At 34.9% G+C, this 27,438-nt stretch overlaps 1 protein-coding gene across 21 annotated transcripts in view; it reads left to right on the top strand.

The window, feature by feature from the left end:
- ZBTB20 (zinc finger and BTB domain containing 20) overlaps nt 1–27,438 on the top strand; it is an 811,121-nt gene that overhangs the window by 24,949 nt on the left and 758,734 nt on the right. For 6 of the 21 annotated variants that reach the window (XM_050781927.1, XM_050781932.1, XM_050781934.1 and 3 more), the window contains exon 1: nt 21,756–24,146. The exons of 14 other annotated variants lie outside the window; for them this stretch is intronic. The gene's annotated coding sequence lies outside the window, so the exon portion shown is untranslated. One more of the 21 variants, XM_050781925.1, reaches the window with a different exon arrangement.

Consider the following 27,438-nt stretch of genomic DNA (forward strand, 5'->3'; position numbering starts at 1 on the left):
CTTTCTTTCTTTTTTTTTTTTTTTAATTTGAGGCAGGATCTTGCTCTGTTGCCCAGGCTGCAGTGCAGTGACACAATCATGGTTCACTGCAGTCTTGACCTCCTGGGCTCAGGGGATCATCCTGTCTCAACCTCCTGAGTAGCTGGGACTACAGGCACATGCTGCCATGCTCAGTTAATTTTTTAAATTTTTCTGGAGAGGTGGGGTCTTACTATGTTGCCCAGACTGGTCTCAGACTTTGACCTCAAACAATCCTTCTGCCTTGGTCTTCCAAAGTACTGGGATTAGAGGCATGAGCCAGCATGCCGGGCCTGTATATCACATTTTCCTTTTTTTTTTTTTTTTTAAAATAACTTTAAGTTCAGGGGTACATGTGCAAGTTTGTTTATAGGTAAACTCGTGTCACAGGGTTTGTTGTGCAGATTATTTTGTCATCTTTAGGGTATGCTAATAAACATAAAAATCTTAATTTTTATGTGCTCATACAGATTTTCTTTTATGGTTCATGATTTTTAATTTTTTAAAATAAATCGTTTATTTGAGTTGATTTTTATATATTAGAGATAAAAGTTTAAATTATTTTCTAAAGAGAAACACGATTTTCCAGTTATGTTTACTGTATGTTCTTGTGTTTCCTCAGTGATTTGCCATGCCAGCTCTTGTCTAACAGGGGTCTGTATCTGCATGGGCCTGTTTATAGGCTCTGTTTTCTGTCTCTTGGTTGATTGGACTATCTCTATACCAGTAACACATTTTACTAATTAGTAGAGCTCTACAGTAAGTTCTTATATATGGTTGGGCAAGTATCTTACAATTTATTTCTTGAGTTTTATCTTTTTATTAAAGGCCAGTCACCCCTCCCCAAGCTAAATTTTAATTTAGAAAGTACATACTTCAATTTTTATATATACAACCTAGTTATCAATGCATATGTATTTGAAAAAATGTCTTTAGATTTATTTAAAGCATTTCTTACAGTAACTGCTTTGTTTGGCTTACATTTGTTGATGATGTCAACCTATGGGATAGAAAGGAAAAAAGCCCCAACAAAATGTAATGGCAGCCTTATAATATTCAAACTAATTCAACTGGAATACTACAAGTTCAGTGTATTTAAGACTCTAAGTTGATATCATAATTTCTTAATTTAACAAAATATAAAACATATACTATTCACTTACATTACTTTTTAGCAGCTTTGTATAAATCTAAATTACTCAATGGAATAACATCCATTCAGGTACTATTAATACCATTTTTAGTTCTTTAATATTGCTACATGCCAGACAACATTTAAGTGCTTAACGTATTTTAACTCATTTGTTCCTTTCAACACCATGAGGTAGTAAACATTATTATCCTCATTTTATCAATGAGGAAACAAAGGCCAAGAGTGGTTAGGTGGCTTGGTAGCTTGTTTATATGGGGTTTATTCGGGTAGTGCTAAGGAATGCTGCCTTGTGAAATCTTTACTGAGTTATCCTTAAACAGAACTAACTTTTTGATAGCTTAGAAACCCCAGCCTTTCCTCAGTCCTGTACTACTGCCACGTATTTTTATTCAGGAGAATGAAGTCAAACATTAGCATCAAAGTCAGTCTTGGAATAAAGAATATAAAGTACATAACCATTGAGAAATATGTACAAGTACCTTGGAAATGATGGGTTGGATGTGTGTTTACTAGTTTTGAGCAATAAGTTGATTGTATATGTGACGTATGTCAGGTCTTAGGTCATATTTAGCTTTGGCTGGAGGAACTTCCCTCAGTCATTGCCGTTTTCTCTTCTCAGGTGTCCAGAGCTTATAAAGTGGTATATTTGTCAGAGAATTGACAAGTATTCTACTCAGTGTTTCTAGTAAAGAAACACTTTTTGACAGTTTAATCTGCCTCCATTCTTAATTCTTTTGTGTTTCTAGAATGCTTATTTCTTTTGTTTTCTATTCTCTGTGTCTATTTTGATTTCTAAAATAAATTATATGATCAGATAGGTAAATAATTGTTTTAGTAATAATTCATACATTAGAACATCTTCAACTATTAATGTGCTATTCTAGATATTGTTAAATTATGTGAAGGGAAAATATTATAGGGAAAGAAGTTTTCTGGGATGGAATGAAAATAGGTGCCACAAAAATATTAAGAGATACTGGCAAAGTGCTAATGTTTAATGAGAGTCCTAATAGTTCTCATCTTTGCTGACAAAATATCTTCGGGGAATGTAAATTTGAGAAAATAGAAGAATCTTCACTGATCTCAAGTGGATACCATAGAAAGAAGTGTATTGTAGCATGGCACGCAGAACTAGCCTATGACAGATTATTTGGAAAAAAGAGCAATAATTAGACCTTTATGAAAAATCATGCATGTTTTTCACAGTGATTAGAGTTTCCAGGCAGTTTACTGGGTTCTGACCTTTTGATTAATATGTGTTTGCCTCAAGAATGGGTGTTTGACCCTGAAAATTAGTCTGTAGACAAGGCAGAACTTGGAGGAGTGAGCAGTAGTTGGTAAATGATCTAGCTATGCCAATGTAGGCTTGTGGAAAGGTGATTGTCAGTAGGGGATGAAGATCTGTGGACACTCAGTTACTTAAAATGGGTAATCTGTAATGCATAGAAATGTATTCCTCAGAATGTATAGTCATTTTAGGAATGTATGGTAAGAAAGATGAAGAATATGATTAATATGTAGAAAGTCTTCATAGACAAATGTTCAATGGAAAGGCAGAGCTTAGACTTTCTGGAGAAACAGGACAAATAAAGGCACTGAGGGACTGTGACACATTTTGACTGAATTAAAATTCATGGAGAACCAAGGATCTCCTCAGAGATATAGGATTGTATGGAGACATAATTTGACTTGATTTATATGAAATGTAGGAAGTAATATTTTTGATTGAGGAACGTTTTTACATTTAAGGGAGAATGGGAAGCAGGAGACAGCTATATGCTAACATTTTGCTAAGAAAGATAGAGAAGAGAATTCGACGGTTGCTGTCCATTGGTCTTGCAATCAAAAGTCAATAGGGAGGAACCAAATATGAAAAAAAATCTTGTAATCTAGATTCATGCTTTAAAACCTCAATTAGACCTCACTAGTTATTTCAGTTTTAACTCCTCTTCCCCCATTAGAAATTCATCTCTCATCTTTACTTGCCAAGTTTTGCCTGTTGTTTCATGACAAAAATTGAGATGGTTTAGCATAACATTATCCACATTTTCTTTTCGATCAAAATAGTTTTGATATGCTTGTATTTGCCACATTGCCCGGTTCTAATAGTCTCTGGCTAAAGTGATTAGTCTGGAAACTGCAGTATGATTCTAAATGCTCAGAAGAATCCTTCAAGGTCGAGAAATATGTAATTTTATTAATATTACTTAAAAAAGACCACTGAACTTGGCGAAAGTCATTTTAAATTTTAATTTAAAATTTCTAAATTTAAAAATGGAGAGATCTTTCTCAAGCACATAAAAACACAGTCTTCATGGGAAATAAAAATGAACTTTGAGCTTTAAGAATAAACTAAGACTTGGTTATGTTGAAATTTTATAAATAGCACAAACTTTTCTTCCTATAGGTACTTATTGGAATATGGTAAGTTAGTGATTATATGAATTTAAACATGATGTGATTAATCATTATGTTCTTGAAGATAAGCCCATCTCTATAAACTATAATATCAATGAAGCTTTACAACATTCTCTGCCATTCTTCTTTGTGTCAAACTTAAATTATTGGAAAATAATTTGTTAAAATCGCCTCCTCCATAGACAGCAGTTCCATTTATTTTGAAGTAATGCATCTAGACCATCTCACTAATGGACTTCAACTTCATTGTTCTTGACTTCTTGACTCTTGTCTTTTTTTTTTTCTTTTTGCTTCATAATCTGGAATCTTTTTGGCTAGAGTCTCAATGAATAACAGATTGAAAATATTCCTTTCATTCTTTATTTTTCCTTCTTCATCTTAAATCAGTCCAGCTACTCCAGAAAAAACAAAAAAGGATGGTAGTGACAATAAGTAAAATATGAAAGGCAAAATGTGAGTTATTGAAATTGAATGATGAGTACAAGATAATTCATTGATTATGTACTCTTTTTGTATGTTTGAAAGTTTCCACAATAAAAACTATTTTAAATGCACCCAGAAAATAAAGTAAAATACATCAGCCCAATGAACAGATGAATTTATAATGAGATTTGAATTCAAGAAATATTAGGCACAGTTTATAAAACTGACCTTAGCTCAACAGGTTATAATTTTGTTATTTAGTGTGGTCAGTCCAGGCATTAAAGCACTTTGAATTATTACCTTAATGACAAAAGTTCAGGCCTGAAACTACCAAATAAGGAAGTCTGTCATCACTTCCTCTTGATTCTTGAAATTTAATTCCTTTTCAAATCCCATCTCTTTCTTTTTTCCCTGGTTAAAGTCATTTAGAAATTGTGGCTATTTTTTTTGCCATACCAGCTGTAATAGCTGGGTCTGAATCAAAGACTTTACATTTTATCACTTTTTTTTCTTATCTTTTTCTTCAGTGTACTTAATTTACTACCTTGAGTCAAACATGTTCTATGGTGCCAATCTGTTACAGTGGAAAGAGTGCTGGATTTAGAGTCATGAGTTTCTAGTTCCAGCTTTCCCATGAACTAGTTTGGTGACTTTGGACAATTATTTCACTCTTTAAAACCTTCTAACCTGAAATTCTCTTCAATTTCTCATTTAGTGATTTTTAACCATTTGGTATCATTTTTAGAAATTTGTCTTTCCTAGATTAAGGCACATTGACATTCTGTAATTTGCCCCCATCTGGCTTTACATTCATCCTGATGTTTTCATCCCCTTCAAGTCCTTACTTTGTGTTTTATTCCCAAAATAACTCCTATTGACTCAAACAAATTTTTTATGTTGATTTTTAACTTAAATTGCTTGTGCTCAGAGAGTTAGTATGATGTTAATTCTTTGATATTGTTGAGACTTTATACAAGATCTACTACATGATAAATTTTGTAATAGACTTTTTTTTAGAGCAATTGTAGGTTCACAGCAAATTTGAGCATAAGATACAGAGATTTTTAAAATACGTCTTACCCCCACATACATAGCCTCCACTGTTAGTAACATTTTCTAGCATAGTGGTACATCTGTTACAATTGATGAACTACGCTGATACATCATTGTCACCCAGAGTCATAGTTTATGTTAGGATTCACTTTTGGTGTTATACATTTTATGGGTTTGAATAAATGCATAATAATATTTACCTGCCATTATAAGAATCATACAGAGTAATTTCTCTGCCTTAAAAATTATCTGTCTACTACCTGTTCATCCCTCTCTCCCCCAGCCCCTGGCAACCACTGATTTTTTTAACTGTCTCCATAGTTTTTGCGTTTTCCAGAATATCATATAGTTGTAATCATACAGTGTGTAGCCTTTGAGATTGGCTTCTTTCATTTAGTAATATGCATTAAAGTCTCCTGCATCTATTGACTTTTATTAGCTGTCATATAAGTAATTCACAGTATTACACTCTTACTTGTGTGCTTTCTTTTTCTCTCTGTTTTAGAACAATGGTGTTGGATAGGGTAAAAGCAAGGAATCGGAATCGTGAAATTGAGTATTTGAGAATTACTTTATTCAATTTAGAACTTTCAAATAAATTGGCATTTAGATAAAATAGAAAGAAACACAAGCTAAAATTTATTGAATGTTTTCTATGTGCCAGGCATTGAGCTTCCCATACACCTAACATCTAAGTGTTTGTACTGTAGAATTAGTGTGCTGGATTTAAATCATGGTTCTGGTGTGTGAGTTGTGGCACCTTGGATCTCACATTTCTCATCTGTAAGATATGTTATACAGGGTTTTGCGAATATTAAATGAAATAATATATGTAAAATATTTAGCACAGTGTCTGAATATGGTAAAATGCCTGATAAATTTTAGCAACTTTTATTACCAGTACTTGAATTATCTTATTTAATCATCACCAAAACTCTGTAATATAGGTCCTTTCATTTCCCTCATTTTAATGATGAGTACAAAAGGGTTAATAATGTTAAGGAATTCATCTAAAAGTAAAGCCAAGATTTCAACTTAAGCAGTCTGAATCCAGAACCCACATACCTTTAACTTTTGTGCTCTGTTTCCTTCTAATTAGTAAGAAACATATTCAAGAGAAGGTAAAGGCTTAATAAATGATTTTTAAAGTGTGGTCTTAAGAGGTGGCCCTAGGATAATCTAAGTGATTAACCAACTATTCTCTCAGAATTGGTTAGGTTAAGTGGGGATCTTGTTTTGATGAACCACCTGATATTTTAGACATTATCTATTTTTTCAATATCGTTTTCAAAGAAATAAATTATATTGAGGAAATTTAATGTGTTACTAAAGAATAGAAAACATACTAAATTTTACTTGAGGGTCATTCCCCTTCTCAAATAATCATAATAGCTATTAAAAGTTTTCATGTGAGCATATATTCTTTAATTTGTTTCATAAGCTATTTTGTAGGAAAGTGTTACAAAAACATTTTTACCCAGTAAAGTTTTAGGTCCTAGAACCACTAGTAATATTTATGTGAATATGTCCTTATTTGGACCTAGCCAAATAGTTTAATAATATTTATTATTGTTAGATATCATTTTCTTAATGTAAAACTGTTAGTTCTGGCGAGAACTTTTTTTTTTAAATAGGGGAGCAGGCTTGATGGAATGCTGAGTGCACTGGATGGCCTAGGTTAAAGTCTGATTACAGAGTGACAGTGAGGATTTAATTCAACAGTTTATGTGAAGAAATTTTATAACTTACGTGATAGAGAAGTATCAGTTATTGATGTGAATCATTAGTAGTTAGAAGAGATCTATAATACAAACCAGGCACAGTAGCACACACCTGTAGTTCCAGCCACTCTGCAGAGGCTGAGGTGGGAGGATTGCTTGAGCACAGGAGTTTAAGTCTGCAGTAAGTTACTACCACACAACTGCAGTCCAGCATGGGCAACAGAGTGAGACTCCATCTCTAAAAAATAAAAATAAAAAAAGAACAGATCTACAGTACAACAAAATTTGAGAATTTCTGGTTTGGGAAAAAAAGTAGAAATTGGATTATTATGTAATGAATGTTTCCTAAGGGTTAAACACTTTATTATGTTCTCATTTAATAATTTTGCCTTCTCTTTGCTATGAGGAAACTGAAATTCTGGAAAAATAGTGTTTAAGGTCACAAGTAGTGAATGTGGAAGCTTCTTTCAAATCCAGGCTTTGACTTTAAGGCCCACATTCTTTCTACCGAAGCACTCTGCTTCCCATACACCTAGAGATAGAGTGTATGGCCCATGAGTAGTTAAGAGTAAGATGAAAAGCTAATCTTTCAGTTTCTTATTGAGACACAGTGATACCTTGTATTTATTATTCCTCCTTTTACTATATTTAAACATTTCACAATAATTTATTTATCTTTTTAAAAAAGAAGAGCAGTATGAATTTGACAGGAAAACTTGTAAGATATCAGATGGATTACATAACTAAATATTGTATATCACAAGCTAGTTTTTCTCTACCTCCTGTTTCTTAACTGAAAAAAAAAAAGAGTTGTGGAGGACATTAATGGTTTGTAATACACAAAGGAATAAAATAATTTATTAAAAATAAAAATTCCTGATTGTGAAGCAGATGACATATTTTATATTCCTGTTGATTTTTTAAATACCTACACAAACTTGATTTCAGATTTATTGATGAGAATTCCCTGCTTTATACACAAAATATTCCTGTAGAAATCAACATTTAGATAATCTGATAAGGTCTGGGAAAAGGTGAGTTCTTTGTAGTTGGAGTAATCAAAGCGGTATACGTTACACAGAGGTATTAAGGAAAAAGATAAGAGAAACCAATTTGTGTTAAACTTTTTTCTAAGTCAGCTTTTCATACTCTAGTTTTGTTGTTCAAAGTACATTCATTCTTATAGAATATTAGGTATGCCAATGCTTAGATATAAATATGAAAACACATTTCAAAACCCAAACAAATTATTTTTGGATTATCCATACCTTATGTCCCATCTGTTAGTACAAATAATCAAAGAGTATTGTATTTTCAAAAGCTCTGGAGGGTGTTACCCTTTCTGCAACGGTATAATAGAATTTGGCAAAAACAATAGCATGTTTTGCAATGGTTGTGCAGTTAATGGAACATCCTGTCAATGCTGGATTTGCTGTAATTTTTACAGATAATAAACAGCAAGCTATGGTGTCACCCTATGTATATTCACTTAACAATATTTGGGTGACTACAGCATGATTAGAAGCCTTGAGGTTTTGTGGAAGAAATAGGCATGTAAACAACCAACTTTATTCGCCCTAATCAATATTGCTTATTTTGAACAGTTAATCTCTCTTTCTCTCACTCTCTCTTTCTCTCTCTCTCTTTCCTGGGGAAGAAAACTAATATTTATCAAATGCTCATTGTGTATAGACACCGTACTCAAGAATTAATAAATTTCATGTGCTTTGACTAGAGCCTTGCACTTTGTATGTTCACAAAAAATGTTCTCTCTTATTATCAATCTAATGTAATTATCAAACAGTTCTGGGATATAGTTATTCTGATTCTCATTTTATAGATGAGCTATGTGAGATTCATGGATAAGTAACCTGCTTTAAGTATACGTAGCCAATAAATATTTTTTAAATCTGAGTCCAAAGTCCATACTGTAGAATAGTGGCCTCAAAAATAAAGTCCGTCCATTCCAAGAAATATGCAAGATGATACATTAGGGTTTGAGAAGAAATAAAAATTGTTTTTTGTGTTTTTTATTTAAAAAAAATCTAAGAAGTTAAAGTTACCAGTAGTTAATATGCCCAGATAGAGCTGGGCAATATCAGAGCATTATTTACATGCATTGCAGCTTAAATGGAACATCCTGATGGGAGAGAGTGGAGTTCGTTAAAGAGTTGGAGCTACTAAATTTTATCTATGCCTTGTTATGTGGAGTCACAGATTAGTGACAGATTAGATTAACTAAAACTAACTCTAACAAAACAGACAACTGACTGAAAAAAAGCATAGAAAAGATAATACTAATAATCCAAGCCCATTTGAACAAGAGCATCCCTAAAACATATTATGAACACTTGGTAAACTACATTATGAAGTAAGAACAATGATGATTTAGCAATATTTGAAAATTGATCAACCAAAAATAATCAAGAAGTCTATTTGAAATGTGGATTTATATTCACTGCCATTGAAAAAGAATGTCACCCTCAGTGTATGGTGTGTAATGGTGGAAGACCATTTCATTGGTAAGGCATTAAAATCTATCTAGATCATGAATCAAGCAGTGTTTAATGTCACATGAGTCTCAGTATAGACTTTACAAAATCATTAAATTAGTATTTAGAAGACTTTTGGGGATTAAAAAAAATATTAAAATACAAACATATTTACCATTGGAAACACTGTTCTTCAAGAGCAATAATGGCTGAAATGATGTATGAAAAATAATATAGCAACAAACAATATCACATTTGTCAGCAAATACTGCTAGACTATATATAGAAAACTGCTGAAGATTTGCAAAAGCAAGTATTTGGACGAATTATGCAGTGTGGAATGTTTACTGTATAGTTAAATGAAAGTACCAATATTTCTAACGTTTCATCCAATGATATTTGCTAGGTTCAATTGAAATGATTTGAAGAACTATGTTGTTATAAATCACTAAAATAATCACTGGAGGAGATTGTGACTAAACAGCAAAATACTCTCCTACAGTAAAACTGTGTTCTTGAAAACCTATGTTATCTATAGTTACATAGTTTTAGAACATTGGAGTGGTTGGTTGGAATGGAATAGAAAAAGGCTTGCTGAGTCAGGTTACAGAACTACTTCTACACATGAAATCCCTTCAGTCTTTTATAGACAAGCTATTTTAGCAAATAAATTGCAAGTCAGAAGTATACACAAGTGCTGTAGGACATCATTGATGTGGTCACTTTGTTTTCGTTTTTTAATTTAAAGCTTTAAAATGTAGTCAAAAATAATGTTGCCAAATGTGAAAGAATCCTAAAATTTTAGTGGAACCTTTATGATACTTTGTAATAAGATGGAGAATGGTCCATGAATATCATTGGCACCACTTGAGGTTCCCTGGTTATCCAGAGGTAGAGTATTGAAGAGTAATAAGAAATTTATGGCAGTGATGCATTTTTCTTTTACAGGATGACAAGGGTTCTAATTTTGCTCACCTTTTCTGTTATGACAGGTGACTGTCAATACTATGCTCTCTAATATGTATTTTTGAAAAGTAACATATTCGATCTTTTTAAAGTAGAGTACTAATAGTGACTGAGAAGGTAACTGCTTTTTGAAGGACCTGTGGTTATGGAGAAAACATTTCATATTGAATGTTTGTAATTCTTTTCATTACAATGTGATTTTCTTGCCAAAACCAATGTAATTGTAAAACTAGTTTCTATATATGTTGAAAATTGTACAAAAATGTATTGGCATATTTTTAAAACTTGGAACGTAATGTTATAACTTATTTTAAGATCTTTCAAATGCAATCTTTAAATTAATTTTAAAATTCTTTTGTTAAAAAATAAAATGATACACCTCTTAGTTTATAGGAATGACTTACTACATCTGTGAAGATGGAAGTTTACTAGTCAAACTTCAACAAAGTATTTTACATAATTGGTCATTAGTTTTGAAAATTGATTATTGTGATGTAGTAAGCAAAGCCATTGATACTCTTCTTCCATTTGAATTTACTATTTTGTGAGGTTTTCTCCCTTAACTTACCACCACCCCTCCTCTGCACCCATGACAACCATTATATCTGAGTAACCTGAAAATAGTACTGTATTTTCAAATGACTGTTTTACAAAGTGTAAAACCAAGCCAAGGCATAGAGAATGACACATATTTACTCAAATTTTTTGTTTTAATGTTTTTCAGTAAGAACATCAAGAGCAGTTTGCTCTTGCAGTAAGAGCAAAATGTTTTTAAATTGTTTATAAATAGAGCCCCAAATTTAGAATGTTTACTTCTTGTTTACCTCAGTCTTTCAAAATGTCTATTGCTGCATATTCTGTAATGTATGTATTGTAGTAATGTATGTATATTATAAATAATTATGCATATATTGGAGTATGGGCTTATATTAATCAATGCCCAGACAAACAGAAATGACTCAGAACAGAGGAACGTCAATCCAGGGAATTGATTACAAAAGTGTTGGAAAGTCTGGTGGAGCAAACAGAAGGTGGCAATATTATTTAGTAACAAATTCCTTCAGAAAGCAAGGGATAGTTTTGTTATCCAGAGCTTATAAGTATTACGCTGCCACTGCTGCTGCTTCCACATTTTGCTGTGGTTGTTGGAATCACCAATCTCACTGCATTGTAGGAAGCCAGGTGTGTCCACACTCTTATGGACACTTCAAAAATCCAGGATAATATGTAGTTTCTTGAATTCTGTTGTGCTTGTCACAGCTGCTGGAGCTTCCAGTTACTTGTGGTGGCTGCTGTTGTTCTGCACTTGCATAACCAGTGTTGCAATCAGCAGTCCAGAGCCCAGATCCTGAGTTCTGTGCTGCAGAGCCTGTTGGAGCACCATTGCTGAGGTTTTCAGTGCCAAATGCAGGAGAGGGGAAGAAGTCTGTCTTTGCCTTTGATCTTATACCAATGCTTCATATTCTGGCAAAGCCATCTGAGAATTGTAGTTTTTAACTTCTGCTATAGAAAGAGTGCCTGGACGCGGTGGCTCAAGCCTGTAATCCCAGCACTTTGGGAGGCCGAGGCGGGCGGATCACGAGGTCAGGAGATCGAGACCATCCTGGCTAACACGGTGAAACCCCGTCTCTACTACAAATACAAAAAACTAGCCGGGCGCGGAGGCGGGCGCCTGTAGTCCCAGCTACTCGGGAGGCTGAGGCAGGAGAATGGCGTAAACCCGGGAGGCGGAGCTTGCAGTGAGCTGAGATCCGGCCACTGCACTCCAGCCTGGGTGACAGAGCAAGACTCCGTCTCAAAAAAAAAAAAAAAAAGAAAGAGTGCCTGGAAGGGGAATTTACCCATCATTTATATGCAAACTATTTTAGTGAATAAATTGAAGTCAATAGACACATAACTGCTGTAGGATGTCGTTGTTGTTGTTGTTTTTTGAAATTAAACCTTTTAAACAGCAGAAAACATTTGCAAACTATTCATCTGACAAAGGACTAATAACCAGAATATATAAGGAACTCAAACAACTCAACAGTAAAAACAATTCATTACATTAAAAAGTGGGCAAAGGAAATGAATAGACATTTCTCAAAAGAAGACATACAAATGGCCAATAGGTATAGGAAAAATGCTCAACATCACTAATCATCAGAGAAATGCAAATCAAAACCCACAATGAGATAACATCTTACGGCGGTCAGAATGGCTACTATTAAAAAGACAGAAAATAACAGATGCTGGAAAGGATGCAGAGAAAAGGGAACTCTTACACACTGTTGATGGGAATGTATACAGCCCATCAACAGTACAGCCACTATGAAAAACAGTATGGACATGTCTCAAAAAATGAAAAACAGATCATCTTGCAATCTCTCTATTGAGTATCCCCCTCAAAAAGAAACCAGTATATCAAAGGAACACCTGCATTCCCATGTTTATTGCAGCACTATTCATAGTAGCAAAGATATGAAATTAAACCTATGTGTCCATCAATGGATGAATGAATAAAGAAAATGTGGCATATATACACACAATGAAATACTGTTTGGCCATAAGATAGAAGGAAATGCCATTTGCAGCAACGTGAATGGAGCTGGAGGTCATTATGTTGAGTGAAATAAGCCAAGCACAGAAATACAAATATCTCATGTTCTCACTCATGTGGGAGCTAAAATGTTGATCTCATGGAGGCAGAAAGTAATGATAGATAATAGAGGCTGGGAGGATTGAGTGGGTTGGGGATGAAGAAAGATTGGTTAATGGGTACAAACGTTCAGTTAGACAAAAGAAGTTCTAATGTTCAATAGCAGAGTAGGGTAACTGTAGTTAATAAGAATATTCTGGCCGGGCGCGGTGGCTCACGCCTGTAATCCCAGCACTTTGGGAGGCCAAGGCAGGCGGATCACGAGGTCAGGAAATCGAGACCATCCTGGCTAACACGGTGAAACCCCGTCTCTACTAAAAAATACAAAAAAATTAGCTAGGCGTGGTGGCGGGCGCCTGTAGTCCCAGCTACTCCGGAGGATGAGGCAGGAGAATGGCGTGGACCCGGGAGGCGGAGCTTGCAGTGAGCCGAGATCGCACCACTGCACTCCAGCCTGGGCGACGGAGCGAGAATGCGTCTCAAAAACAAAACAAAACAAAAAACTATATTGCAAAATAGCTAGAAGAGTGTACTAAAAAAATAAAATAAAATAAATTAAAAAAAAAAAGCCACATAGAAATTATAAATACTCAGGGTGCTAGACAACCTAAATACCCTGATGTTGTCATTACACATTTTATGCATGTAACGAAAATCACCTATACCCCATAAATTTGTATAAATACTATATGTCAATTAAAAAATAAAAGGTAAATCTAAACACAAAAAAAAGTAATAGAAAATACACACCCAAATAAGGAAGAGCCTTAAAATTTTAGTAATAATCTAAAATTTAGATAGGAATGGAGTTGAGAACAGACAGTGATCTGTGTAGTGTTTTAAATATTTTTTACTGATGGAGCGTATAGTTTTTAATTATTGGAGAATCAATTTCTTGAGAGTAGGGGAAGGAACTTAGTGGTAAAACTACATATAACTTTTCTTGATTTGCTTTAAGAGATGGATTTTGATTTGACACCTAAAGCTAGAGTTGATATTCAGGGAATACACACTGTATTTAAAGCCAGCATCTGTTTTGATTAGTCATGGCAACATTTCTTCTGAGCCCATTCTTTATGAGCTATAAATATTTTGACTGCTACTCACCACTACCTAAAACTTCTCTAATTTATTATTTATTTCTATACACTATTAAGGTAGCTTAAAATAATGGTAATAGTAAAAATGTAGTGCCTGGAAAAGTTCAGAATTTAATTATCTAATTATTTTATGTTATCAAATATTCTGTAATATCTACCACGCCCAGCTAACTTTTTTGTATTTTTAGTAGAGATGGGGTTTCACCATGTTGGCCAGGCTGGTTGTGAACTCTTGACCTCAGGTGATCTGCCTGTCTCGGCCTCCCAAAGTGCTGGGATTACAGGCATGAGCTACCGTGCCCTGCCTAATGTTTCCAACTCCTTAATCAAACTGGTTCATGGTATGTTTTCTTTCGTCACTTTCGAAAGTTATTTTTTAATATACTAGTCTTTTCCATTATCCTGTCTTTAAATTTTACTTTGAGATACCTAATATACTTTTCCTCAAACAAATATAAAATTTAAGTTTTGAAATTATCTAGGGAACATATATCCTTTCAAATCTGTTCCCCATCATTATTCTTCTTTTCCTACCTAATATTACCAGTGTATTATTCTAGATAATTTTTGGAGTAATTTTATAAAGCCCCTCCTTCTATTCCTCACACATTCCATTTGGATAGATGTTAGGCCCGACCTTTGCTACTTATTAGGTATGTGTCTTTGGGCCTCTTTTTGTTTATGTATAATCTGAAAATGAGATTTCTTATAATGCTGTTGGGGGATTAAATGAGAAAGTATATGTTGGGCTGAGTTTCTGACACATGTAGTAGAGATAACTTTTAAGAAAGCATTCTTATTAATAGTAGCAATTTTTGTATATTGGAAAGATATGAAGACTATTGAGTTTTTGAGTATAGCCTCACCAGGCCAAACAGTAAGGATCTCACCAACCTGCTTGACAAACATCTATGGCAATTAAGATGCATCTTTTATATCTTTTATTTTTCCTATAGAAAATGAAAGTGACTCTTATTTTTCCTATAGAATGCACTCTGTAGTTTCTCTTTCCTTTTGTATTAAATATAAACTGTACATATAAGTAAATTACGTAGGTGTGGAAACTTTCAAGATAGTTGCTGGCGTTGTTGTAGATTGTTTAGTAGAGAGGATTGAGTAGTCCGCAGGAAGAGTTCATATGGTATATGTGTCTAATACATTGTTCTGGAGCCAGGGAATTATTACAAATAACATTTTTATGTTTTGTAATCCATTGATTTAGCATTTATTGATTGTGTCACAAAAGTACCCTCTTCTGAATTTCTGAAGATATTCATATCATTTAAGATCAGCTTATAGGAGTAGTAACAACAGCTATAATAGCATAATAATCTTATTCAGATATTAAACTCCATGCCACTTTTCCCCATGGTCATATTTCTCCTTTATAATTGTGGAAAAGGGTGAATGACTCATATCCACGTATGGAGGATGATCCATATTTGCATCCACATATGGATATGAGTCATTCTATATTAAAGATACTTTTGATTTTCTACTCTTTGCTATTTACTATTCACTGGCCACTGTTCACTCTACCACTGGTCACTCCGAGGAACTGTGGGAATATTTTCTGTCTTAATAGGCAACTGCTGTGATTATAAAGGCTACAGTATATGGGCGAATGTGAGGCAATAACTTCATTTTTTCATTCTTTGATTCTTCATTCTACTACTATATAAGACTGTGTAATATATATTTTCTTTTCCTGAAAGTTTGGAGAGAAGGAGAATATTTGCATCACAAAACATAAGCTTCATAGAATTTATTATTAGGCATTACTTAAAATAAATCTGTCCATGTTTACATTGGGAATTCCCACTACTCCTCTTCTTCCTCCCTCTCATCTCTGTGCTCCCTTAACTTCAAATTGTTACTCATTTTTTATGTAGTACAGTTTAACCCCACAAGAATTATTCATGCCTCACTCTCTGACTCCAGCAGCTTATCAAGATGTTTTCCTCAAAGAGGACAATTCCATTGCTATGAAATACTCTGAAGCCAACTTCAGGTTTTTACGAACACTTATGTTATAGATGTGAAGAAATAATAGATAAATGAAATATGAAGGGAAGCTGAATTTTCTTCTCAGAAATACTGTTTATTGAAATTCTGCTAGTTGCATGGGAATATCTTTTTTTTTTTTTAAGTTCTAGGATACATGTACAGAAATTCTACATTTGTTACATAGGTATACGTGTGCCATCGTGGTTTGCTGCATCTATCAACCCATCATCTACGTTTTAAGCCCTGCATGCATTAGCTATTTGTCCTGATGCTCGCCCTCCTCTCGCCCCCCCACCCTCCGACAGGCCCTGGTGTGTGTTGCTCCCCTCCCTGTGTCTATGTGTTCTCATTGTTCAGCTCCCACGTGTGAGTGAGAACATGCGGTGTTTTCTATTCCTGTGTTAGTTTGCTGAGGATGATGTCTTCCAGATTCATCCATGTCCCTGCAAAGCACATGATCTCATTCCTTTTAATGGCTGCATAGTATTCCATGGTGTATATGTATGACATTTTTTTTATCCAGTCTATTATTGGTGGGCATTTTGGTTGGCTCCATGTCTTTGCTATTGTAAATAGTGCTGCAGTAAGCATATGTGTGCATGTATCTTTATAGTAGAATGATTTATATTCCTTTGGGTATATACCCAGTAATGGGATTATGGGGTCAGAGGGCATTTCTGGTTCTAGATCCTTGAGGAATCACCAAATTGTCTTCCAAAATGGTTGAACTAATTTACATTCCCACCAACAATGTAAAAGCGTTCCTATTTCTCCATAGCCTCGCCAGCATCTATTGTTTCTTGACTTTTTAATAATCCCCATTCTGAGTGGTGTGAGATATGACTACCTTTTTAATCAAACTTTTTTTTTTTTTTTTGACACAGTCTGACTCTGTCACCCAGGTTGGAGTGCAGTGGTGCAACCATAGCTCACTGCTGCTTTGACCTCCTGGGCTCAAGAAATCCTCTCACCTTCTCACCTCAGCCTCCCGAGTAGCTAGGACTACAGGTGCATGCCATCACACACGGATGATTTTTTTATAGACATGCGGTCTCAGTATATTGTCCAGGCTGGTCTCTAACTCCTAGATTCAGGTGACCCTTTTACCTTGGCCTCCCAAAGTGCTGAGATTTCAGGCATGAGCCACTGCAACCAGCCTTATCAAACTTTTTATTGTGAAATTCTTCCAAACATACAGCAAAGTTGAAGATTACTTTTTCTATTTTTGTCACAAGATCTTAAGATAAGGATATGTTTAATATGTGACTTAATACATTTTTCAAAGCGCTGTTTACTTGTTTATATCATCCTTATATCTCAAATTTATTGGTTTTCAATTAACCAAGGTTTATAAATGCTATGTACTGTTGTTTCTTTAGTCATTCATTCATTCAAGAAAACTTTTTTGAGCTTCAGTTATATTACAGGTGTACTGCCAGATGCTAGACCAACAAAGCTTAATAAGTAAGGCCTCTTTTCTGGGGGGCAGAAGGGAAGAAGGTGGTGATGGTGGGGAGGGAGTCTCTTAGTCTAGTAGGGAGGGGAGGCATATAAAATCCTCCAGCCATAATAACTGTACTTCCAGTTACATAGTTTACATGTAATACTTTATTTTAGTTTTAAATTTAAACATTTGTTGATTAGAATTTAAATTAGATATACATCTTTTCCCATTTAAGGATGGTATTCCTGGCCTACTATTGTCCTTGGGCCCAATGGGATACAATTTTAAAACAGATGACCAAGGTTAAGTATTATTGCCTAATGGGCCGGGTGCAGTGGCTCACGCCTGTAATCCCAGCACTCTGGGAGGCCGAGGCGGGCAGATCACTAGGTCAGGAGATCCAGACCATCCTGGCTAACATGGTAAAACCCCGTTTCTACTAAAAATACAAAAAGTTAGCTGGGTGTGGTGGCAGGTGCCTGTAGTCCCAGCTACTTGGGAGGCTGAGGCAGGAGAATGGCGTGAACCCAGGAGGCGGAGCTTGCAGTGAGCCGAGATCGCTCCACTGCGCTCCAACCTGGGCGACAAAGTGAGACTTGGTCTAAAAAAAAAAAAGAAGAAGAAGAAAAAAGAACTATTGTCTAATTACGCCACATACAATTAACTTTATGGTGGTGTCTTCAATGGCAGTCATTTACTTAGTGTAGCACTTACTCATTTTGACCCACTAATCCCAGACTTTTGCTCTCTGGGAGTGGTGGCTCACGCCTGTAATCCCAGCGCTTTGGAAGGCTGAGGCGAGTGGATCACGAGGTCAGGAGTTTGAGACCAGCCTGACCAACATGGTGAAATCCCGTCTCTACTAAAAACACAAAAATTAGCCGGGCATGATGGCGTGCGCCTGTAATCCCAGCTAGTCAGGAGACTGAGGCAGAAGAATCGCTTGAACTGGGGAGGCGAAGATTGCAGTGAGCCGAGATTGCACCACTGCACTCTTGCCTGGGCAACAGAGCGAGACTTTGTCTCAAAAAACAAACATACAAACAAAACCCCCAAAATACACCAATCCTTTACAATTGAATTCTTGCTTTTTTCATTCCTTTCTCAGCCTATAGAAAATAGGAAATGTTTTATTGTGTTTATTATTTAGTTCTTTAAACAATTATTTGCATTACTATTAGATATTTGAATCTTGAACTATGCAACCTTTAAGAATGCATGATAGAGTATGTATTTTAGATGGAGTTGCTGTACCATTAAACCAAATGTATTGAGAGCTATGGGTATTGAACAGCAAATTTTCACTATTCTGTGTTAGTAAGCCAGATAGAGTAAGAAATCATTAGGACTTATTGGATTTGACTCACAACCACAGAATCTTATGGCTGGATGGGGCCTTAACTATCTTTAGGTATTGGGTAAAACAGTATGGTATAGGGATTAAGCACATAAACTCTAAGCTAGACAGGCAGGGTTCAAATCCTATTATTATTATTATGCTATGTGATCTCAGGCAAGTCACTTAATCTCTCTTTTTCTTCATTTTGAAAATGAGACTAAAAATAATTCCTAATCATAGGGCAATTGTTAGGCTTTAAAGAGTTAAGAAATAAAAAGTACTTAGAACAGTTCCTGGCACATAGTAAGCACTTAAGCATTGGCTATAATAACTATTATTATGATATGCTGTTCAATTCCATCCTGTTAAATTTATTATTTTTAGCATAGGAAGAAACTGAAACTCAGGATGGTTGCATGACTTGCCCAGGGTATGCAAGCTATTTGTGGCAATGCTGGGACCAGAACCAATTTTCTTTTGATTTATTGTTTAATAGACTTTATTTTTTTAGAGTAATTTTAGTTTCATAGTAAAATTGATGGGGAGGTACAGAGATTTCTCATATACCCCCTGCCTTCACACATGCACAGCCTCCCCTGTCATCAATATCCCCCACCAGAGTCGTATATTTGTTACATATGATAAGCCATCTTTGACATATTATTAATACTCCAGGCCCATAGTTTACATTAAGGTTCACTCTTGGGGTGTTGTGCCTTCTGTGGTTTTGAAAATAATGACGTGTATCTGTAAGTAGTTTCAGTGCCTTGAAAATCCTGTGTTCTTCTGTTCATCCCTCTCTCTACCCTAAACTCTTGCAAACAGTGAGTTTTTGCTGTCTCCGTGGTTTTGCCTTTTCAGAATGTCATATAGTTGAAATCATACAGTGTATAGATACATACAGTGTATAGAAGGCAATCTTTTCAGATTGACTTCTTTCACTTAGTAATATATATTTAAGTTTCCTACATGTCTTTTCATGGCTTGATATCTCATTTCTTTTTAGCGCTAAATAATATTTCACTGCCTGGATGTACCATATTTTATCCATTCATCTACTAATGGGTATATTAATTTCTTCCAAGTATTGGCGATTATGAATAAAGTTACTATAAACATCTGTGTGTAGGTTTTGTGTGGGCATAAGTTTTCAATTCCTTTGCATAAATACCAACCAGTGCAATTGCTGGACTGTATATGTATTTAGTTTTGTAAGAAGCTGCCAAACTGTCTTCCAAAGTGGCTGGACCATTTTTCATTCCTACCAATAATGAATGAGAATTCCTGTTGCTCCACATCCTCATCATCATTTGATGTTGTCATTGCTGTGAGTTTGGGCAATTCTATTACGTGTATAGTGGGATGTCGTTGTTATTTTTAATATGCATTTCCCCAATGACATATAATATGGAGCCCCTTTCATATATTTATTTGCCATCTGTATATCTTCTTTGGTGAGGTGACTGTTAAAGTCTTTGACCAATTTTTAATCAGGTTATAATATTTTCTTATTGTTGAGCTTTAAGAATTCTTTGCATGTTTTAGATAACAGTCCTTTATGAGATACATCTTTTGCAAATATTTTCTTCCAGTCTGTGGCTTGTCTTTTCATTACCTTTACAGTGTCTTTTGCAGAGCACAACTTTTTAATTTTAATGAAATCCAGCTTATCAATTATTTCTTTCATGGATTATGTCTTTGGTGTTGTATCTAAAATAGTCATTGTGAAACTCAGAGTTATCCAGATTTTTTCCTATTTAGGAGTCTTAAGAGTTTTGCATTTTACATTTAGGTTTATGATCCATCCATTTTGAGTTAATTTTTGTGAAGAGTGTAAAGTCTGTGTCTAGATTTATTTTTTTTTCATGTAGATGTCCATTCGTTCCGTCACCACTTGGAAATACTATCTTTGCTCCATTGTATTGCTTTTCCTTTTAAGTCAAAGATCAGTTGACTATACATATGTGGACCTTCTTCTGGGCTGTTTTGTTCCATTGATCTGCTGTGTCTATTCTTTTGCCAGTACCACACATTCTTGATTACTGTAGCTTTATAGTAAGTCCTGAAGTTTGGTAGTTTCATTTGTCCAACTTTGTTCTTCTCTTTCAATATTATGTTGATTATTTTGAGTCTTTTGCCTCTCCATATAAATTTTAGAATCAGTGAGTTCTTATCCACAAAATAATTTTCTGGAATTTTGATTGGGATTGAATTGAATCTATAGATCAAGTTGGGATAGAACCAGTTTTTAACTTTCAGTTTAGGATCTTTCTACAGAACCAAATTGCCCCATGACATATCAACAAATGAAGCAATTTAATTTAATAACTTTATAACTTCCATAGTATGGTAGTCAATTACAATGATTTCTTCAGTCCTTATTGTCTCCAGTCCCAACTAGGGAAAGAATATCTTGAATTCCAGTAAGTACTAACAATGTACCACTTATTGTGCTTTGAATCTAGTAAAATGTACAGACATGGGAAAAGTTTTGAGATGTTGTACATTTTTCTTCTTCCTCTTCCTCTTCTTCTTCTTTCTTTCTTTCTTTTTTTTTTTTTTTTTTTTTTTTGAGACGGAGTCTTGCTCTGTTGCCCAGACTGGAGTGCAGTGCAGTGGCATGATCTTGGCTCACTGCAGCCTCCACCTCCTGGATTCAGGCGATTCTCCTGCCTCAGTCTCCCGAGTAGCTGGGACTAGAGGCACGTGCTACCACCCCCAGCTAATTTTTGTATTTTTAGTAGAGACAGGGTTTCACCATGTTGGCCAGTCTGGTCTCGAACTCCTAACCTTGTGATCTGCCTGCCTTGGCCTCCCAAAGTGCTGGGATTACAGGTGTGAGCCACTGTGCCCGGTCTCATTTTTCACTAAGGGAAAAGATTTGTTTTCCTTTTAAATTTAGCTCTCAGGTTGTTTTTTAGAAAAGAGCCTTCATGGTCCTTTATGTTCCTTTTGATTCCTGCTGGTAGAAATCAAATATTGTCTTCTCCTTTAATGAAAACAAAATGAAACAAAATAAAATACCTAGAATCTTATTTTAAAAATTCAGAAAATACAAATATCTAATTCAAATCCATCTGTCAAACTCTGAGGTTTATGTGTTTTTTAATTGACATTTTTCTTAACACATTTTAGTAAATCTTCGGAGAAACAATAGGGCAATAGTAGAAAAGCAGAGCTGCCAGGCCAAATAGTGAGGAGGAGATACATGCTGGTACCTTGGGCACACTAAATATATTTTGGAAAAGTTTCTCTACAAACAAGTGACCTGAAGTCGGGGACTGTTAAATTATTTTTAGTGTGTGTCTGTCTCCGCTTAATCATCCACCCTCGGGAGGGTAATATACTACTGCAGCACTAGAGAGGTTGAATTGGTGGATTACAATGAGACTAGAGTGGTCTGGACTCTTAGTTTCTTACTAGAAATTTTTCCAAGATAGTTTGTATAATGTATAGGTAGCCATTGCATTCTAATGTCTATGCTGTAGGTTATCCACCCTGAAAATAGCTAAAGCAATATTGATCTGTATTCTAAATATGACCCAAAATTTATTTGACATTCTTAAAGATTTTTGTGAATAAGGTGAAGATACAGTTGATTTATAAGTTATATATTGAAAGAGTTATTTAATTTTTAATTGAAAACTGAGTTTTTTAAACAAAGGAATTGAAGCTTTTGTTTCAAGGTAGTTTTGTTTATGCAGAGAGACATATTCTAATTTTTGAAGCATGTTAATACACAAAACCACATACAAAGGATGATTTTTACAATTAATATACTTAGGATTATTGTTGCCAAAACACAGGGTTTGAATAAGTCAAATGCACTTACATTTTTTATTTGTGTGTAAATATTCTTTAGAAAATTTTACCTGTATTATAATGTTCTTAAGTCCCATCTAAATCACACATAGCCAAACTGTATAGAAATATATTAAGGGAGATGGGTGTCTAGATAGATATAGTGCTAGAAGGAGATATGACTCATCAAGTAGAGTCTAGTTTTTAAAAATTGGGGGATGAGGAGACTGGCTTAAAACTAGTTCTGTTTTCTGATGTTTGTAATTCTATAGCTGCAAATATATCACTTACAGGAGAAAGGGCACCTGGGAATGGGGAAAGTGGGTGGGAAGCATATGATGGGGTGAGGAGTATAATAACAGCGTAATTTTGGAACTAGAATATAGGAAAAATCTGGTTAGAAGTATCAGACAAAGAAAAACTGTTTTTTTTTTTTAAATCTTTTAAGGCAAGTTTATTTAGAAGCATTGATTATTTTTATTTTTCCCTCCTAATAAAAGATTAAGGGTAACTGCTGTAGTTTCAGTCCTATATTCTATGAAATCTTGTCCTGATTGTGATGGTAGCTTCTTATGGGATTTATTTCTGTCGTTGTACCACTATGTACTATACGCATTGCACCTGTTCACACAGAGTACATTGCATTGTGATGTTTGTACAGCTAGATGCTTCAAATGAGAAGCCAATCTCCCTTCTTCTAGGGTCCTAGCCTATTAGTTACTTAATTAAGCTTAATTCTGTTTTGGTCTGTAATTTTGTAAGTCTGCAATTTTGTATATGGTCTTGATTTATTAACTGAGCCATGATTTCTTCTTTGCAGTTATCAGTTTCGTCTGAGATTAGTTTTCCTATTGTATGGAGTCTGTTTCTTACAGAGCCTCCTTTAAGACTGCTCTGACTTTAAAATCATTACTAGGCTTTTGTCAGAGCTGATTTGTTCACATTCTTCTCACATTAAAAAATAAATTTAAAAGATTGCATAAATAAGCTGTGCATTTCACTATTTCCTGCTTATATGCAAAAAATGTATTTATGATAATTACATGTACTGCTAGAACTGAAACAATACATTCCTCATAATGGAGCATAAATAAAGAAGGTGGAGCCAGCTGCTCTTAAACTGTTTATTTGCAAGCAATAATGATATAGAGAATATACCTTTTTCACTCTGTTAGCCTGGCAATACTGAACCTGTTGCTGCATTAGACGAGTTGCATTTTGCTGGATAGGGGAAGGAGAGCTGTCTGCTGTCTGGTAGGAGGGCTTTGTCTGTGCCTTTCTCTCTGTTTCTTTCTGTTTTTCTTTCTCTCTCTCTCTCTCCTCTTCTCTCTCTCTTACTCGCTTGCTCTGTCTCTGTCTCTCTCTCCCTCTCTTCCCCCCTCCCTCCTCTCTCTTGCTCTCTCTCTCTCTTCCCGTCTCTGTGGTTTGTAAGGTAGGTTGCAGTGTGTGTATATACACAACATCAAGAGCAGGAAAATGGACTCATTAGGGAGGCAGGCAGTCATTACCACTCACACTGTACTTCCAGGGAGACACCGATTATAAGAAGAGAAACTCAGCGCTGGGGAAGAAGGTAGGGCAGACAACTTTCTTAAAAAAAAAAAAAAATTTCCTGCTTCCTCAATGCCCCCTCTGTCATCTCCTTTAGCCCCCAATGCCTTTATTCTTTCCTCCTTGAATTTTAATTTGCAGATTTAAGTTTGACAGAGCTAGTGCTAGCTTAAAATTTAGAACATCTGTAGGAGGCCTACCCTTTACTAATTTTCTTCCTACTTACTTAGGGGTGTGCCCTTGTGATTCAGTTTTGTTACTTTAAAAATAATTACAAACAAATCTATTTTTCTCACTAAAGTACCAAATAAATCAGAATCTTTCACTCTTTTAAAACAGACCCTTCCGTATGTTTGTCTCTTTGCTTTTCTTGTCTGTTTATGCAATTCCATCTGTCTGTCTATATATCATGTTGTCCTTATTTATTGCTAACTCGGTTTTGTTAGTTATTTGCCAATGAGTTTTAGCTGCATTGCCAGTGTGGGTATTACTAAAGTGAGACTCTTGTTCTTTGTTTTATGTTGAAGTTTAAAGTCCATATTTACAGTTTAAATCCTTGAAGCAGGTTGAATACTTTTTGCCAGCATGTTTATTTAATGCCATTGGACATAAGGTGAGGGGTAGTTGCTGAGGGTGGGTAAGAATTGAGTAATTATTTTTGTCATCACACACATAGAAACATTGCATCTGGGGGATGTATTTTTAAACAAGGTATTCTGTTTTCTAACTTTTATTTTGCAGATGGGCTTTTACATTTATAGGAATATCACTTTGGTTAGTAAGAATGCGAACTTTCTTAACAACCAGTTTTTATCCTAGGACAGTTTCCTTTTAGTATGTTACTGTTTATTTATGCTTGGGGAGGGTGGAGTGAGGGGCTGGCCATCTTTTTACAAAGTGGAAGCTATGAAGTATATCAGGCCATCTTGCACAACAACTGTAAGTATTCATTTAACATTTTGGGGAGCATAAATAATATATTTTTATTTCAAATACAGTTTTGTGGTGCTTTCTTTTCCTTTATTTCTTTTTTCCTTTTATAGTGGGAAAAGTTACATTTCAAACTAGCAGACATTGTTGAAGAGTTTTCCCAGAATAGTGTTCTTCAAAATTGAAAGGATTATTTTAATAAGGTCCATTTGAAATGGACTTCTTAATGGAATTTTATTTCAGATTTGTCAAAGTAAAACTGCTATTCATTTGGTAAAATTTGAGTCACATAGACACGCAAATGTTTCGGCATATACAGAGCAATGTTAGAAAATGGATGCTGATCTGTAGAGATCTTTGATAATAACAATCATCTTTTTGTAATAAATTATTTATTTAATAGAAGTGGCAGACTTTTTCCCCCCTTAATTCCATTAGGCCTCTCTGACAACACAAAGAAGTCCATAAAGCAATATTCTTAACCCACCTGGGACGCTAGAGCAGATTCCCAAACACATTCTCAAGGTTCAAACCTAGTAAAATGTTTATTAAAAATCCATTATTTCAGGAAGGTGATGAACTTTTGCGCTGAAAGACTTTTTTACCTCTTCTTTTAAAAAATTTATTCTGAGACTTTCATTTTGCTTATCTTGCCTGAACTGTTTTTTTAAACTGGATAGGCTGGCTTTGGCCAAGAGTAGTACAAATACTAAGTACGCTCAATCAGGTCTCGTCAGATTTTTTTTCCCTAAGGTCTAAGGGGAAGTTTAGGAGAGTCTTTTTTGTTAATATGGTACACAATAATTTTGTTTACCAAATACAATTTTATATATACTTTATGCCATTTCCGACTGTGACCCAAAAATTTGTTTCAAAACTAATACTGTATGTTAAAAGTGTGCATGTCTCATGCACCTGTCATTTTCTATGTGAGCTTTGTGAGGACCATATAAAATTCTACTGTTTTTATCAATAGAAATCTTTTGTCTATGTCTTTATCAGTCATTCTCTTTTTCTGTACACACATATATGTAGTGATATCTGTGCATACATGTACATGTATGACACGAAGGCATACATGTGTGGATAAATACATCACAGCTTCTTTTCAGATACAATATTTTTAAAAATTTCACTTCATGTATGTTTATGTTAACCACAAGCAAACAAAAAATGGAGAGAGTTTCAAGAGAAAATGAAAATTTCCTTTAACCTTCTAGCAAGAATAAAAGCAAGTAATAATGTAGTCATTTTTATGTTTGGTTTAATTTTTAGAATGTGTCTGTTTTCTTTTGCATTATAATTCTTAACCTTCAGTAGATCTAAAATATTTTTAGTATGAAAAATAATCTTGGCCTTTTCTGGAAGGGACTGTCACAATCTAAATACAGAAGGACATTATAAAATGTACATAAATAAACTTAAAACCACTGTACTCTACTGTATAGGGATTTGGAAAGCTGAAAGGCTTGCGTCACAGGAGCGCTACAGAGTGCCAGAAAAATTCATTAATCAGCCTTATTGGTTAGAGTGGGCTCTTCCTATCAGCACATGATATCTGCCTGTTTAGATCCCCAAAGTCTTGGCCAGGTCACAGTGTGTTTCATTTTAATGTTGGAGCAGACAGTTATCTAACACACCCACATGAGGAAGTGCTCTAAAGTTGTTATTTCATGCTTTGCCATGCCCTGTAGCTAAAACAATTTGGTACTGAGTGACGTGTGTGTGCTTTTTAACTCCTATCTGATGAAAATCAGCTTTGGCTCTTTGAAAAGGACCAAACAGTAGATTTAAAAAAAAAAAAAAAAAAAAAAAAGGACACTTTGGGAGGCTGAGGCGGGCAGATCACGAGGTCAGGAGATCAAGACTATCCTGGCCGACATGGTGAAACCCCATCTCTACTAAAAGAAAATAAAAAAATTACCTGGGCATGGTGGCACACGCCTGTAGTCCCAGCTACTGGGGAGGCTGAGGCAGGAGAATCCCTTGAACCTGGGAGGTGGAGTGAGCCAAGATCGTGCCACTGTACTCCAGCCTGGTGACAGAGTGAGACTCTGTCTCAAAAAAAAAAAAAAAAAAAAAAAAAAAAAAAAAAGGAATACCAGACCATATAATTCAAATGCTAAGCATTGCCAGTTTAAACTTTTTCTTTTTTTTTTTTTAACTTAAATCACTATGATTATTTTTAATGTAAAGGCTATATAGTGATTTATTGAATTTTACTCATTAGGGTTTCAAAAATTGCAGATATTTTTTATTCTGCACATTTTTATCTCCAGAAGTCTATATTCATCAAAAGGATAGCAGCTGCATACTTTCCCCATGAAATGTTAACAAATAAATGGCATTCCTGTTTATTTATCTATTTTTGAATTTTAATGATT

The sequence above is a fragment of the Macaca thibetana genome, chromosome 2 (genome assembly GCF_024542745.1).
Source record: "Macaca thibetana thibetana isolate TM-01 chromosome 2, ASM2454274v1, whole genome shotgun sequence".
NCBI classification, from domain to species: domain Eukaryota; kingdom Metazoa; phylum Chordata; class Mammalia; order Primates; family Cercopithecidae; genus Macaca; species Macaca thibetana.